The sequence below is a fragment of the Adiantum capillus-veneris genome, chromosome 4 (genome assembly GCF_014529385.1).
Source record: "Adiantum capillus-veneris isolate H3 chromosome 4, ASM1452938v2, whole genome shotgun sequence".
Taxonomy (NCBI): Eukaryota; Viridiplantae; Streptophyta; class Polypodiopsida; order Polypodiales; family Pteridaceae; genus Adiantum; species Adiantum capillus-veneris.
In genome coordinates, this window is record NC_140934.1 from 101,107,142 (window position 1) to 101,115,307 (window position 8,166).

Genomic DNA, 8,166 nt, shown 5'->3' on the forward strand with positions numbered 1-8,166 from the left:
TAGTTATTTTTCTCAAGCTTCTCAGTAACAATCTGACTGAAACCGTCAGACATCTTGAAGCACTAAGACAAAATAGCTGCAATCTACAAAAACCTGCAAATCTGCTGAACCTGCTATCGTGGTACCTGTAACGCTTTCTACACTCAACGAGTGTCCACAATCAAGCGTACATACAACCACTGTACTTGTACAGTAAATCTCTGTATACTGCACTTTGGAGACCTGTGCGAAACTTGTGCATCTGGTCGTGGATTGCGAACGAAGGGATTGTGATGCTCTTGCTCTCTTAGCCTCTCTTGCCTGCACCAGGCTCTGATACCATGTAAAGAATGAGGATGCAAGAGAGCTACACAAGACAAGCACAAAGCACACAGAGATGGAAAGCTTCTTCTTCTTCTTCACACAAAAGAGAGTACAAAATGACTAAGTGCTAAAGCTGAAAAGTAGCACATATGTACATGCGGTCACTAAGTGTGAACTCGCTAGAAGCGTACTAGGCTGGCACTATAAGTGTAGTCCAACTGTAGAATCACTGGCAGAGATCCTCCGTGTCGGTCACCTAACGCGCCAGTGAGTAAATGCCGTAAGCGGCCAAGACCCGTAGTGGATGCCAGCTCAAGGTGTAGAGCTCGACATCTCAACAAGGGCGTGGTACAAGTACACCGTTGTATGCTTCTAGGCTATGCTAAGACACATATATGGTCTACACGGGATCATATGCAAGGGGAATACATCACATTTGAATACAACGTTTTCCTCATCCCAGCATTCTGTCTCTGAGAGTACCCATCAATTATAATGGACAAGCAAGAGTCTTGCCATTAGTGATTTTTTTGGGCTATTTTAGTACTACACACTTTACGTGTGAAGGTCACATTGAGTTTTTGAACGTCTTAAACTCGTAAGGTCTTATCTCTACCAAGGTGTATGGATGAAGCCAACAACACGCCTGCTCACAAAAATCCAAGAGTATGGTCTTTTGGGTGTGAAAAAGATCTAGTTGTGAATACGATTCCAACTTCAGTGAAGCTCCTATTAGGACTAAGAGTGCCTATATGAGTATAGTTTTGGGGTAAGACCCAACTCGTGATTACTTAATCACTTAGTAAGGGTTCATGGTCAATTATTGGAACCTTCACACTTGCATTTTCAAGGAAAGAAGTACACAACCTACCAAGGGATAGTGAATAGATTTAAACTTCCAAATTAACACTAGTCCTGTAATTGGACACTAAAGTGTCCTGAGACACTAAAATGTCCTGCAAACACTTCAAAAGGTGTGATTTTTTTGGAAGAGAGCATTTATCAAGACTGACTAAAAATCTATCCTTAGTTGCCTCTCAAGACTTGAACAAATGTCCCAATTTTTAAAAAAGCAAAAAACCTCGTAATTAGCTTGTAATTAAAGCTTTTTTGGTGACATTTTTATGCTTTCATGGCTTTGGCTATGGAGCCTTGGAGGGGAGAGGGTTGGCAAAGAGGAGCCATAGGATGGCCAAGCCTATCCAATGGTTCAAATTGAACCCAAAAAGGGGCATGTAGTCACTTACTGAACCTTGCGAAATTGCCCTGGCTAACGTTCTACAGTCGAAACCCGAGTACTGGTCAAATTTTTGTAGGAAACAGGTTCCGAACAGCGTTGCAGGTTGCCGTGCACAGAGCGCCATGGCGAGTGAAGTTCAACCTATGCTTTTGGCTGCACCTGCGCTAGGATGTGCTTGACCCTCCATGCAACTTTGTCGGGCTTTAGAAGGTCGTGAGCTGCTGTATCCGGCCACGGAGTTTGGGCTTGCATGGGAAAAGCAAACCCATCCTCTTGATTGGCAAGAAAAACGTTATGCAGGCAAGATATTGTCATTCAATGCACGCAAACAATTGTTCAAATGTTCAAATGTGTCTTTGAAGGCGATTCCACTATGTACATGCTATCATGGGAGTCGTTACGAATGCATCTTGCAAGAGTGGAAACTCGTCAATGCATTGAAGATGTAAATGATGAGTTTACTTTGGCAGAGTTTTTGGCATCACAAAAGAAGGATCACAAAAGTAAATGATGAGTTTACTTTGGCAGAGTTTTGGCATCACAAAAGAGGGATGCAAACAATGTAAAGTCAAATGTATTATCGAATGTGGACATGCTACTTGCATCTGATGTGGTTGAAATGCCTTTTGAGTATGATTATGCGAGCAATGTGATGGATGCTATGGATGATTCATTGAATGCCGATGTTGTGGATATACATGAGAATTCTTTGGCTATGGATGTTTTGGGTGTGTCTCACATTGCTTCTATTGCAAGCTTGCCTCTTGCTGGAGTGCCTAGTGTGCCCTCTCTAGTTGCTAAGAGAGGTCGTCCTCCTAAGAAGAACATTGTGGGTCGAGGCCGAACAAGGGTAGTACATGCAAAAGAGTGCTTGGGTAGTCATGCGGATGCAACTAATGTGGATGCCTCATCACTTGGTACTAGCTTTCATGCCAAAGTAGCTGCTGGGATTTCCGGTGATGAGGCTCTTGTAATACATTGTGATGTTGGAGTTGTGGAGGTAAATGCAAGGAAGTAGAATGCTCATGCTGAGAGTAGTCATGCTCACAAGAAGGGAAAGAATATTCTCAAGAAACGGGGCACTTCATGGAAACATGCTGTAAAAAAGGGTAGACATGTGTATGTTATGCAAGATGGTGATGAGTCTGGAGATGAACATGCATCCGTGAGCGAGGAAGATTAGTGTGAAGATGAGCTTTTGGAGGCAGAAGGCCGTGTCTTACGTGATTCCGATGATGAGGGTGATTGGTCAAATGTAAGCTTTCCAACTTGGAAGAGTGGTTATAAAATGCTTGTGGAGCCTGAAGGAACTTTCAAAAGATTACCACCGTTTGTAGATATTGTGGGTCCAGACTTGGGGCAGGTTCCAAGAGAGCTTACAGAGATTCAACTTTTTTTGTCTCTATTTTCTCTTGATTTGGTAGACACTATTGTGGCTGAGACAAATAGATATGCCATGGAAAAACGTGAAAAGGTCTTGGAAAAGCATGTCTCAACTCGAAAATGGAATGCATTAGATAGACATTCATTCTTGCGGTTTTTGGGAGTGTCTATTGGAACGGCCTTGCAATTTATGTCAGACAAAAATTGCTACTGGAAAAAAGACACTTGTGGTGTTGTGCAATATCCTAACTATGCTAAAACGATGGGGCAAATTGAGTATCAACAAATAAAGTGTTTTTTGTATGTATGGGATAACTCGCAACGGCCTCTTGTGAAGGGAACGCGAGAGTACAAGCTATGGCAAGTTTTATCATTGGAAGAAAGGTTGAATGCCACTTTTCAATTGCACTACAATTGTGGAAAGAATGGAACTGTTGATGAGAGAATTATTCCATCTAAATCTAAGCGGAATCCTTGTCGCGTCTATAATCCTAAGAAGCCGCACAAGTTTGGAATTCAATTGTGGAATTTATGCGACTCAAAAGTTGGTTACAATTACTCTTTTTGTATTTATGACAAGCTACCATGTCCAGACTTGTGCTGTCATGTTGTGTCTACACTTGTTGCGGACTTGAAGCAAAGAGGTCATCATGTTTTCTTTGATCGATGGTTCACATCAATGAAGCTATTGGTGCACTTGACTGCTAAGGGCTATGGAGGCACAGGTACATATATGGAAAATAGGAAGAATTTCCCAGAGTCACAATTATTGCAGATTGATCATTGTGAAAGAGGTGTATCACGTTATGCATTTGATGCAAGGAAAGGACTCTTGAGTTGCACCTGGATGGACAAAAAGGCTTTTTTTTTGCATCAAATTTATATGGCATGAAGAGTGGTGAAGTTCAAAGACAGGTTGGAAGTGGCCGGAGAGTTGCTGTTACATGCCTTGAGATTTCTATAATGTATAATAAATGCAAAGCAGGTTGTGATGTCTTTGATAGTATGGTGTTGGGTTTTGGATACAGCTTAGAGACAAGTATCCATGGCTAGAAATGGTGGCACGCATTATTTTGGGGCATGCTAGATTCTGTATTTGTGAATGCATATATTATATGGAAATGCTTGCATGGTAAGAAAGATACCAATCGTTTTTGATTTATGGTTGTGAGATTGCAAGAGCAAGTAGTGGATAATCATTTTGGCTTTCAATGCCCAAGGGAGGTTTTGTGTGCGAATGATGCTATGGATGGACACATTTTGATGAAGATGAGCTCAAATGCAAGTAAGTTTTTCTTTGTATGTGCTAACAAAAGAAAGCGCTTTTTACATGAGGGAAAGACTGTAGTTGGATCAAATCCAACAAGGACTGTGTATGGATGTGCAAAGTGCAAAAAGTTTTTATGTGTGGAGCCATGTTTCTATAAGTACCATGCAATGGCAGGCTATGAGTGAATTGGTATATAGGCACGCCGAGTTGTGAGATCCTACAATCGCCCTGTGACAGTTTGAAGCTCCATGGCAAGTTTATGAGGTGATGATGCTTGAGTTGCAATGATAAGGTGATTGCACAAAATTTATGGAAAGTTTATGAAGTGTTTATATCTATGTGGTAGCAGATATTTTCATTATATTGGTTTCAAGAATTTTTGTTTGCCGATATGTTAGATTTGCAATGCGAGCATTACACATGTATTTCACGTGCATTTAGAGTTGCTCTTTTGCTGAATAGGGACAAGAAGATTCAATTATTTGGTTGTGAATATGAATTTTCAAGTGGATGAGAGCAATTATGTGTCACGCATTTGGTTGTAAGGGTGAGTCAATAATATTTTTCATGTCCACCAATAGAAATTTTTTTGAGGTGTAATCCGCATTTTTACTAATGTATGCGTATTCTTTTGTACCATGCTTGCTTTAGGATGCTTTATTAGGTTCCTAAAATTGGATAATTCTTTGTCTAACATTTTTTTTAAATGACTTACATATGGTATAAGAGTCCCTCAAAAGGAATCAGTAGTATGGTTTTTGGAAAAGGCGTAAGATTTTTTACAAAAAACCTTAAAAAGGACACTTAAGTGTCCTGTTTTGGTACCAAACTAGTGTTAATGAGCTGCCACGGGCAAGCCCAAGGGGGGTCATGGACGTAGGCCAAGGGCCCGGCTGCTAGCTAAGCAGTTTTCTTGCAAATTTTAACCAAGGGGTTTGACAATGTTGATTTTAACCAAGGTGTCTGGACTGCAAAGGCAACACCCAAGGTTACTTGTGCAATACTACTTGCCCTTCAATTCATGTTCCTAGGTCTTTGCAGGCGGGCAATTTGGGCAGGTGCCTTTCACTCCGGATAAGTGAACACTATGTCTCACCTTTCAGGTACGCATTTGATTTAGTTTTATGTTTTTTGGATTTCTTTTTCTACGTATGATGCATAAACTATGTTGTCATCCATTTTTTCTCTTTAGAGAGATGACAAGGTCATGTAAGAGCCACGACTTTGGGACCATAGTGTCCAAAATAAGTTTTTGCATTATCATGCAGTTATAGACCCATTTGTAGGGTTTACTTGGCACATGTTGTCACAGGGGATACAACATGGTCTAGGGACTCAAGAAGTTGGTTTAGCCAGTGTGGATCAAGGCTAATGAGGGTCCCTCTCACTCTCGTCGCAGTGTGTTTGTAGTTACCTTCACGCACAAGTACATCTTGTACTTGAAGGATGTTCTTTTTTAGACATCCTTACATGACACATATTCCACATGTGGAGAATATGAGTCTCTGGGATTGACACTGGCACCCACAATTTCAAGTATGTGTCATGAAAAAGTCCCTAGGTGCTGGTCAAATCTGTCTCTATACCATTTTTAGCACGGCGTATCAGGAGAAATTTTGGTGGCTAGAAATTGTCGGATGCTTAGACTGACTTGTTACAGTACAAGTGCAATTAAACAACATAGAAGATGGTTGTTCTAGCATATAGCAAGGCTATGAGTTGTTAATGTAAAGGTTTCATTGATTGTACCTAGAAGTGATTAATGTTTCACCTTCTATTATGGTTCAAACCTTTCAGTACGACTTGCAGCTGATTGTAGCAGAAAGTATTTAGTTTCGTTTCCGAACTATTTACATTCCTCTTTAATGTGTGCTAGGAGTATCACATTTTCCATAAGTCTTGGCAAGGATGACCATGAATATACAGGTTCGGATCTGTGTTTTGCTAAATGCATACACACTAGGTGTTATGGGTCCTAGTGTTTAGCAAAGCCTAATTTGGAGCAGCATGCATATTCATCACAATAGTTGCTTATGAAGAATTTTGCACTCCATGGACAGTATCTCTGTGAGATTATTTTTGGGTCTACCAATCACCAATAGAGGTCATGGCTCGGTTTGCGTGTTTACCAATTCTCTTGGATGACTGTTTGTAAACCGTGGGAAAAACACATCTCAATACTATCAGAATCCAAAGAAGCTAGGCAGATTACAAGTTACAAGTGTACTCTTGTGTTGAAGGATATGCAAAGCAAGTACGTTAGTAGTTGGAGTTGCTTACAATAAGTTAAAGTATGTTTGTGACTCAGTTTAGTCCCTTCATGTTTAAGTCTGGCTCTCAACCTTGAACATCATTATGGTGGGGTTGTTTACTGATGAGATTTGAGAACAAGTCAAGGACTTGAACTTGGCTGATGAGTTATGTTAGCAAATTACTTTCGTGGAAATTGGTACTCTTTTGAGTACATCTTTGTTGTGATAACTTGTTTAGCATGCTCATGTGCGTTCTGTATTGAGTCTACACACTATGATTAGATAGGAACCATAGCACAAGATGGTTGAAAATGGACAACAATGTGAAAAATCAGGATGCTATTCTTGGTTTCATTGAACCTCCTATTGAACTTTGTTTTGGTAAAACAAACCACTGGATCCATGAAGGATGCCACTATGGAAAACATTAGTGTATCATCTCTCTTGTTTTCGAGGACAAAAACGCTTCTCCAAGGGGGTAGTAATGTCATGCCAAGGGTAGGACCAGGCAGGGCCAAGGGCCAGGACGGACATGCAGTCAAGGGGTCTCTATGTTTAGTAGGCCAAGGGCCTATATAAAGCATGGTTGGGTGGAGATTAGCATGTTCCAGTTCCCTATGCCTTTCATGCATACATACCAGTAAAGCTTCTTAGCTCATATACATTCCTTGGATTAGGCCATGCTTTTATTACCTCTAACTTTGATGGATCCATACGGATACCATCTTGAGAGATAATATGACCTAGGTATTGAATCTCTTGAAGGAAAAATTTGCTTTTCTGTTGGTTGAGAAAAAGCTTGTTCTCCCTCAATGCTTGAAAAATCACTTGGAGATGTTCCTCCAAAGTCTTGGAGTAGTTGATAATATCATCAAAGAACACTCCAATGAATTATCGATAGGGTCTAAAACTTTTTTATATTAGATGATTGAACGTGGCTGGTGCATTAGTCAAGCCAAAAGGCATGACTAGATATTTGTAAAGACCAAACATTGTGCAAAACATGATCTTTAGGATGTCTTCATCCACTATCCTTATTTGATGATAGACACTTTTAAGGTCTATTGAAGTAGGTAGAGCCTTGTAGCTTACCAAACAGATCTTCTATCGGAGGCACTGGAAATCTGTTTTTGATAGTGATATGGTTTAGTGCTTGATAGCCCACATACATACGGTATGTTCCATCTTTCTCTTGCACTAAAAGGACTGGAGAACAAAAGGGAGAGGAGCTAGGCTTCACCATCCCTTTGTCTACCAATTAATGTACTTGCCTCATGATATCCTCTTATTGAGCTTAAGGAATTCAAAAAGGAGGCTTGTTAGGGGGTGAGCTTCCTAGAAGAAGCTCAATGCGATGGTCATCATTCCCTTGTTTTGGAGGTAAGTCCATATTGGTATCAACAATGAACACATCTTGGAATCCTTTTAGAAAATTAGAAAAGTCTAACTCTTCTTGATTCCTACCATTTAAATTTGAGAAAATATTAGGATCTTTTAGGGATCCTTTGACAAAAATCATTTATGCAGAAATTGAGCTCTTCATTGATTTATCAAAAGCAGGAGAATGTACAAGTGGTATAGAACTATTACACTCACTAACATCTATATACATGTTCTTTCCCCTATAGGTGAAGTAGATTCTCCTTTTAGGGAACTTTGTGTTGGCAGCCATGTAATCAAACCATGGTGACCCTAGGATAGCATCCTCACGTTGGAGA

The 8,166-nt window shown here is 40.3% G+C and overlaps 1 pseudogene; it reads left to right on the top strand.

Annotated features, from left to right (window-relative positions):
• Positions 1–2,258: 2,258 nt before the first annotated feature.
• Positions 2,259–2,770, top strand: LOC147459703 (uncharacterized; annotated as a pseudogene).
• The last annotated feature ends 5,396 nt before the right edge of the window (positions 2,771–8,166 follow it).